The sequence below is a fragment of the Nematolebias whitei genome, chromosome 1, assembly GCF_014905685.2.
Source record: "Nematolebias whitei isolate Nwh7 chromosome 1, NemWhi1, whole genome shotgun sequence".
Lineage (NCBI taxonomy): Eukaryota > Metazoa > Chordata > Actinopteri > Cyprinodontiformes > Rivulidae > Nematolebias > Nematolebias whitei.
The window spans coordinates 36,336,444-36,343,057 of NC_056498.1; positions in this window are offsets into that span (position 1 = coordinate 36,336,444).

The following is a 6,614-nucleotide window of genomic DNA, read 5'->3' on the forward strand; positions in this document are numbered from 1 at the left end:
CTTCCTTCCTTCCTTCCTTCCTTCCTTCCTTCCTTCCTTCCTTCCTTTGTCAGTCTTCCACTGAATTACGTCAGATGCTTTATAGTAGATCCTCAGGAGAGGAAGGATGTTTGTGTGCTTCTGATCCGTGACTCCCTCACGGACACTGGTTTCTATTTTAATATTCAGACTTCATCCTCAGATGCAGTAACCTAGATGCTATAAACTAGAAATGTACACGCTGCATGCTCCCTCCTCTCTACTGTTGCCACTTTTTACATGACGGCACCTTAGACATTTGTTTGATTCATGGTGAAGAAATTAGATAATTTTTAATATAACCACTTCTTGCTAGTTAAATTATTTTGTTTTAGATCCCAGGAAATTTTAAACCTTAACCTAGAATTCATCTTGACTATGTAATGAATCCATGAATGGTAATTATTTAGTATTAGGGGTTAAAAATATACATGTTTAGGGGTTATACGTCACCAGACTTGTAAAAAAAAAAAAACAGTCTCAAGTCTCAGAGTAATGAAAGAACACATTGACATTTCAATTCTTAACAGTGATTTGTTGCTGTGTTTTGGAAACGTGGACTAACATGCATTACATCATTCACATGCCACAGTCATTTTATGTGATGGATGCAGTTGCTATGACAACTGTAAGTGACTCAGGTGCAAGTGGCATGGCTGGTGGTAATACCGTATTGTAAGCTGGCCCAGGGGGACAGTAATCATTTAGTCTCATGGGATCAAATCAAAGAGCATCTTAAGTGATGCAGAAATAGACTCCAGCTCAGTGATTTACTGATACAGTAGAGATGAGAACCGACACCCTCAGACACACACACGACCTCTTGTAGATCAATTTGTTTCCTATCTCCTAACATCAGCGGCAGTAAGGTAAAGTCAATATCAGTGAGCAAGACATGCACCTTTGCGTACGTGTGACTGTGAAAGAGAGAAAAGTATCCTGGTACTGAACTTTTAAAATAACTAAATTAGATATTTTTGTTCCTAATATTACTTACATCATAGTTTTACAAGTGCTTCCTCTAAAAACCATTCTCATATTTTAATTCAATTGTAATCTTCTGCTTTAAGGTGACTTCACCCAGTGGTTACTTTCTGAGAGTTTCATTAAAACGCTTCCTGTGATTGGTAAGATATTTTGCTAACAGATAGACAATGAGCACTCAAATACATGCAAATTTACAATAAATATATTTTTTTGGCACATCTCTGTTTAATATTAGGTCAAGTTGAAGCTACAACAACACACAGCATTTGCTGCTAAACTTAACTAAGAGTAACACAATAAACTGTGTAAAACAACATTACTAAGTAATTTAATATTTTTTTTCTAAGTAATTATTTGAATGAATAATTATTACTTCACTTCTGCCACCAGTACAATTTTGACTTAAAAAATAAAAAGATTGTTTTTTAATTCTCCTGACTCCATATGTGTGGAAGTGACAACTTAAGTATACGTTTATTTTTTATTATTAGATTTTAAAAATCACTACAAACCAGAATAAAATTAAACGTGTTGAACATTTTTAACATATCTTTTTCTTTGGCTGTAATAGTAATCAAACCTAGAGCTCAGTGTGGTCAATATTATGCAGTGGGAGGTGATGAACAATGATTTAAAGTGATGTAAAAGGATGGAGGAGGTTGATGAATGAGCTTAGAGGTGGGGTGGTGGTGGGGGAGGGGGGCGTCTGGTTGAAAAGGATGGGTGTTGATTGATGATACAGCCCCACAGAATGAAAAAGAAAAAGTAAAGTCAGCATGAAGGAGTTTGTTGAGCTCATGTTGGAATGAGTCTGTGAACAGTGGATGTGCAGAGGTTTGTTGACAAGTATGTCACTGAGGATGACGAGGCTGAAGAATGACACATCAGCGTCTTCTCTTCAGGTAGTGCTGATTATGTTAACCCTAATCAGAAAAAAACATAATTAGGCAAAAACAAATGTATCATCTTTCAACAAGACAAAAAAAACATTTTCCTTGTTTGTGGCCTTGATGATTGTCTATCTGCATTGATTGTCGATGATCATAAACTGAAAGGTCAATTAAATATTACCATGTAAAAAAGAATCCCACTTTAACTTCTCCTTTTAGTTTGATACTGATCCTAATGGTCATAATAATTGATGCTAAATGAACAAACCTATCCATCTAATATTTGGATGAATGGGTTCAAATATTAGGCAACGCACGTGAAAGTAACATGCAGTGTATCAGAGGTGCCCGGTCCTGGTCCTTGAGGGCCACTGCTCTGCAGGTAAAGTTGTTTCTCTGCTCCACCACACCTGATTTGGATCAATGGGTGATTAATGGTTTTCTGCAGAGCATGAAGTTCAACTAATGAATCGGGGACAGTGTTTGATTTGTAAACCAAACGATACTGGAACGCAAATATTGGTAGAGGGGTGTTTGCGTGTGTGTGTGTGTGTGGGGGGGTCCTCCCCCAGAAAATTTTGAATAAAGTAGATACCATTTCCTGCATTCTGGTATATTTTAACGGGCTGTTAAACATCTATGTTTACCTACATAAGTAAACACTAGTATTTATAAACTTTTGTGACTATACCAGTTCTCTCAAGCAACCCACCCCCCACCCCCGCAACAAATTCTGCCTTCATGTGCTTCAATTCTCAGTTGTTTAGTTGTGCAATGAGAAGACTTCTTTTTTTAATGGAAGTAAATTGGACTGTCTTTTCGACATTTTGATCGCTGTTATTTGGACAAATTGGCGCCGTTGTTTGGATATGTCACGTACATCACATGATTGGGGCGGCTGTGGCTTGAGTGGTTAGAGCAGTCGTCCTCCAATGCGAGAGTTGGGGGTTCAAATCCACCAGCAGTCACATGTCGAAGTGTCCCTGGGCAAGACACTGAACCCCTCAGCCTCTGATGTGTGTCCCACCAGTGTCTGAATGTGATCTAAAGCTCTGATTAGTCTCTTTAGAATGATTTGTTCCATTAGCTTAGTATAGATCTAGTATAGAGCTGTATGAATGGGTAAATGAGGACACAGATTGTGGTGTAAAGCACTTTGAGTATCTTGAAATAAGATAGAAAAGCGGTATATAAGTACAGTCCATTTACTAGTTACCATTACCCATCAAACATTTCTCTAGTACTTTTAATAAATAATCAAAATTTTATTAATGACCCACAGAAACTGTAAAACTGATTTGCAATTCAATTGTGCTGTTTAATTATATTTTTGCGTTTTTAATTAATTTGCCCACGACTGAACTTTTAGGGGCGGAGATTTTTTTTTTAAGGGTAGAAGCAGAAACACTTACTTGAAGTGGCAGCTCTGATGTGACATTAGGAAGCTCGTAAGTCGTTGCTTGTGTTTAAAATTAGTGTTTATGCAATTATTTTCAGACTACATATCCAATATAGGTTTTAATAATTCAAGGTAGTCATATTTGTTCATAACTTTATTATTAGTAAGCCTGAGAGTTACCGGATCCAAGTAACGGAACACACCCTGTCAAAATAAGAGAGTTCCCAGATCCTGTTCCAGCAGGATCCAGCTCAAATTAAGCCCTTGTCAGGGTGTTGGAGTAGGGAAACAAGTAAACCATGCAGGATAGCGGCCTTCAGAGGCCTGGACTGGACAACCCTGCAGCATATGGACAAACATATTTTGCCACACTGCACCACCACACCTACAGGAACAGGTAAGAGTTGGTCTCCATTTGTGCAGCCATAACAGCTTTCACTACTTCTGGAAGGTTTTCCACAAGCTTTTGAGGGTGCTTTTGTTGTAATTTCTGCACGCTCATCTTTGAGAGCATTTATGAGGTCGCTCAAAATGTCCGTTTTCATTACAAGAAAGTGTGGTTTGCAATATTTTTTCTAGTCCAGTTCAATGGTGCTCAGTGGGATTGAGGTCAGGGCTCTGCGGGGGTTGTTTACACCAAAATCATTTCACCATTTATTTATAGTTTTTGCTTTGTGCACTAGGACACAGTCATGTTGAAATCAAAACGGGCTTGTCCAAATTGTTTTGTTTTGCAGAAGCATTCAGATCGCTCATTACTGGAGATAAGGGGCTGAATCTTGACTGAAATATCTGAATTACCATAACTTATGTGATCAAATTCCTTTAGCTTTACAGTGTATGCTCTTTAAAATCTCTGTTTTTATTGTTTTTTTCTTATGAATGCCCTTTCTAACAGCACATGTATAGACACAAGCCTTTTGTCTAACATCAGGAGGAGAATGTTGATAATCACCAGTGGTTGAAACATCATTGCTGAAGTATTTCATCATAAAAGCCTTTACGTTTCTAGACTGACTCATCAAGATGTTTTCAGCTGGATTCGAACCCCCAACTCTCACATTGGAGGACGACTGCTCTAACCACTCAGCCACCCCATGAACATGAATTAATCCAGTTTTAATCTGTGTGAACTGAACTTTGAACTGGTTCCAGTGAGGGGTGAACTTGCACAACACTGATTCCTCCCACATGTTGTTCAGCAGTTTCTTTCAAGGAGACGTCACAGAGGCCACAGGCAGATAACAGATTTATTCATGTTCACTTCAGATCCACTGTAGGATCATATTTGATCACAAATAAACTCATGCAGTGAAGAAAAAAAAAAGGATGTTTTCAGCTTCATTTTGTCTTGGGGTTGCCATCTGTTTCTGTATTTAGCATTTGTATATTTCCTACAGACATTCTCTTTTCTAATTTCATCAACTTTGAGTTGTATACAAATCCCTTAATGTACAATGAAAAAAACAACAACGGTTATTTTGTTTTATGTCTAAACTCAGCGTCGTTCTCTCTAAGATTCAGAGCAAGGTGAGTCATGACTGTTTCTGTCCTTCCCTCCAGAGCTGTAGTAATTTTCCAGTGAGCTCCTGTTCGCAGCGATCCCTCAGTCTGCATGGAGAAATCTGTCCCCGGTGCAGTGTGGGGATGAAAGGGATGAGTCATCATGTAAAACATTTTCTTCTAGACAATTAGAGAGAGACGTTTGCATCCGCTCAGTTCGTGCTGTGTGCTAACCTTATGCAAATATCCAAACTGTTTTTGTCTATATCTCACTCTGATGTTTGCATATAAATAGAAGCTAAATGACCAGCATTGTTTACGCCAAAATATACACACGCACATCCACACATAGGACAGATTACCTCATTAACTGGTGAATGAACAGTGGCTATTAGTCGGGCTGTGGGAGTACAGATAAATAGATGCCATTAAAAGGAAAATGGCTGACAACAGTTAATGAGTGCTACTTTAAATTAAAGCAAAAGCTGTGGTTAACCAAAAAAATAAATAAATAAATTACTTTGCAAGACAAATAAAATGAACTGATGTGTAATAATTGATGAAATCTCTGAATCTATCCATTTCCTTTCCAGATCACAGGGGAACTAGGTAGCTTTTTCTAGATATATCCTGATTCATGCTCAATAATCCAGGTAGAAAATACAACAACGTTAAGTCAGGTCCTTTGGATGGATTCTTTTTTGTTGAAAACATTTAGTCTTTCATCCAAAATACTTCATCTGATATCTCTAGATATCTTTGTGACCCAGAACAAGTCGCAAGACCATCAGGGCCACCAAGTATGAGAGGACCTTTAGGACATAAATTATACGTGTCATATCTGTTGGATAATTTTAATTATCCTATCATAAACTCATTAAATAAATAAGCTAGACAGGAAAGGAGAAGATCTTTACAACCCAGGTTTTAATCCTTCCAAGAGAAGCAGCGATTGGAAACAGGGTTACACGATGTTATAAGACATCCTGCTCACAAGGTCTGCCCACGGACAGCATAAAGGAGCATCAACTTATACTCTTATCAGAAAAGGTGAGGTCAAGACAACTATGCTTTCCAGCTTAGGGGCCTCGAAGTTTATCGGGTGTGTAGGCTCCATGCTCCTGCAGGATCCACTTTGATCAGACAAAACAACTCTAACTCACACACGGTTCTATAACATTTGACATTAGTAAGTGGAAAAACATCCATGACCTTTACATCCCTCATCGATATCATAGTTTCTCACATTCATAGTGAATGCAAGTGACTATAATATTACATGTAAAATAAAGAATTATTTATGTCCTTAAGAGCATCTCATAAACTACCATTCACACTCTCTCTAGCACCAATAAACCAAACATGCATATTTTTATTTATTGGGAGGAAACTGGAGTAACATTACAATAAAAGTACATTTGTTGGCTAATTTTAATTTGTCATCTACTTAAAACGTATTTATGAATCATGTATGGAATATTACGTTGCTGTGAAAGGCAGCACTAGTCAGTGAAAAGCTGAAAGTGTGCACGCTTTTGTTCCGAGCGGCAAGCAGTCTCTCTGATTAATGACTCTGCACTTGTGTGTTTAGCGAGAAAGAAAATCAGCAGATTCTGGCAGGGCCATCTATTTAATTTGATATTGAATGAATGAATGAAATACTGTAATTCTACCAGCAATATATTCATATGGAGAAATTTGTTAATTTGTTTCCATGTTTGCAGGACTTCCAAATGTCAATGAAATGTTTAAAAGGATACTCAACTGATGTGTGTTATAAGTTAATTACAATCATACGATGAATGATTATACAGTAT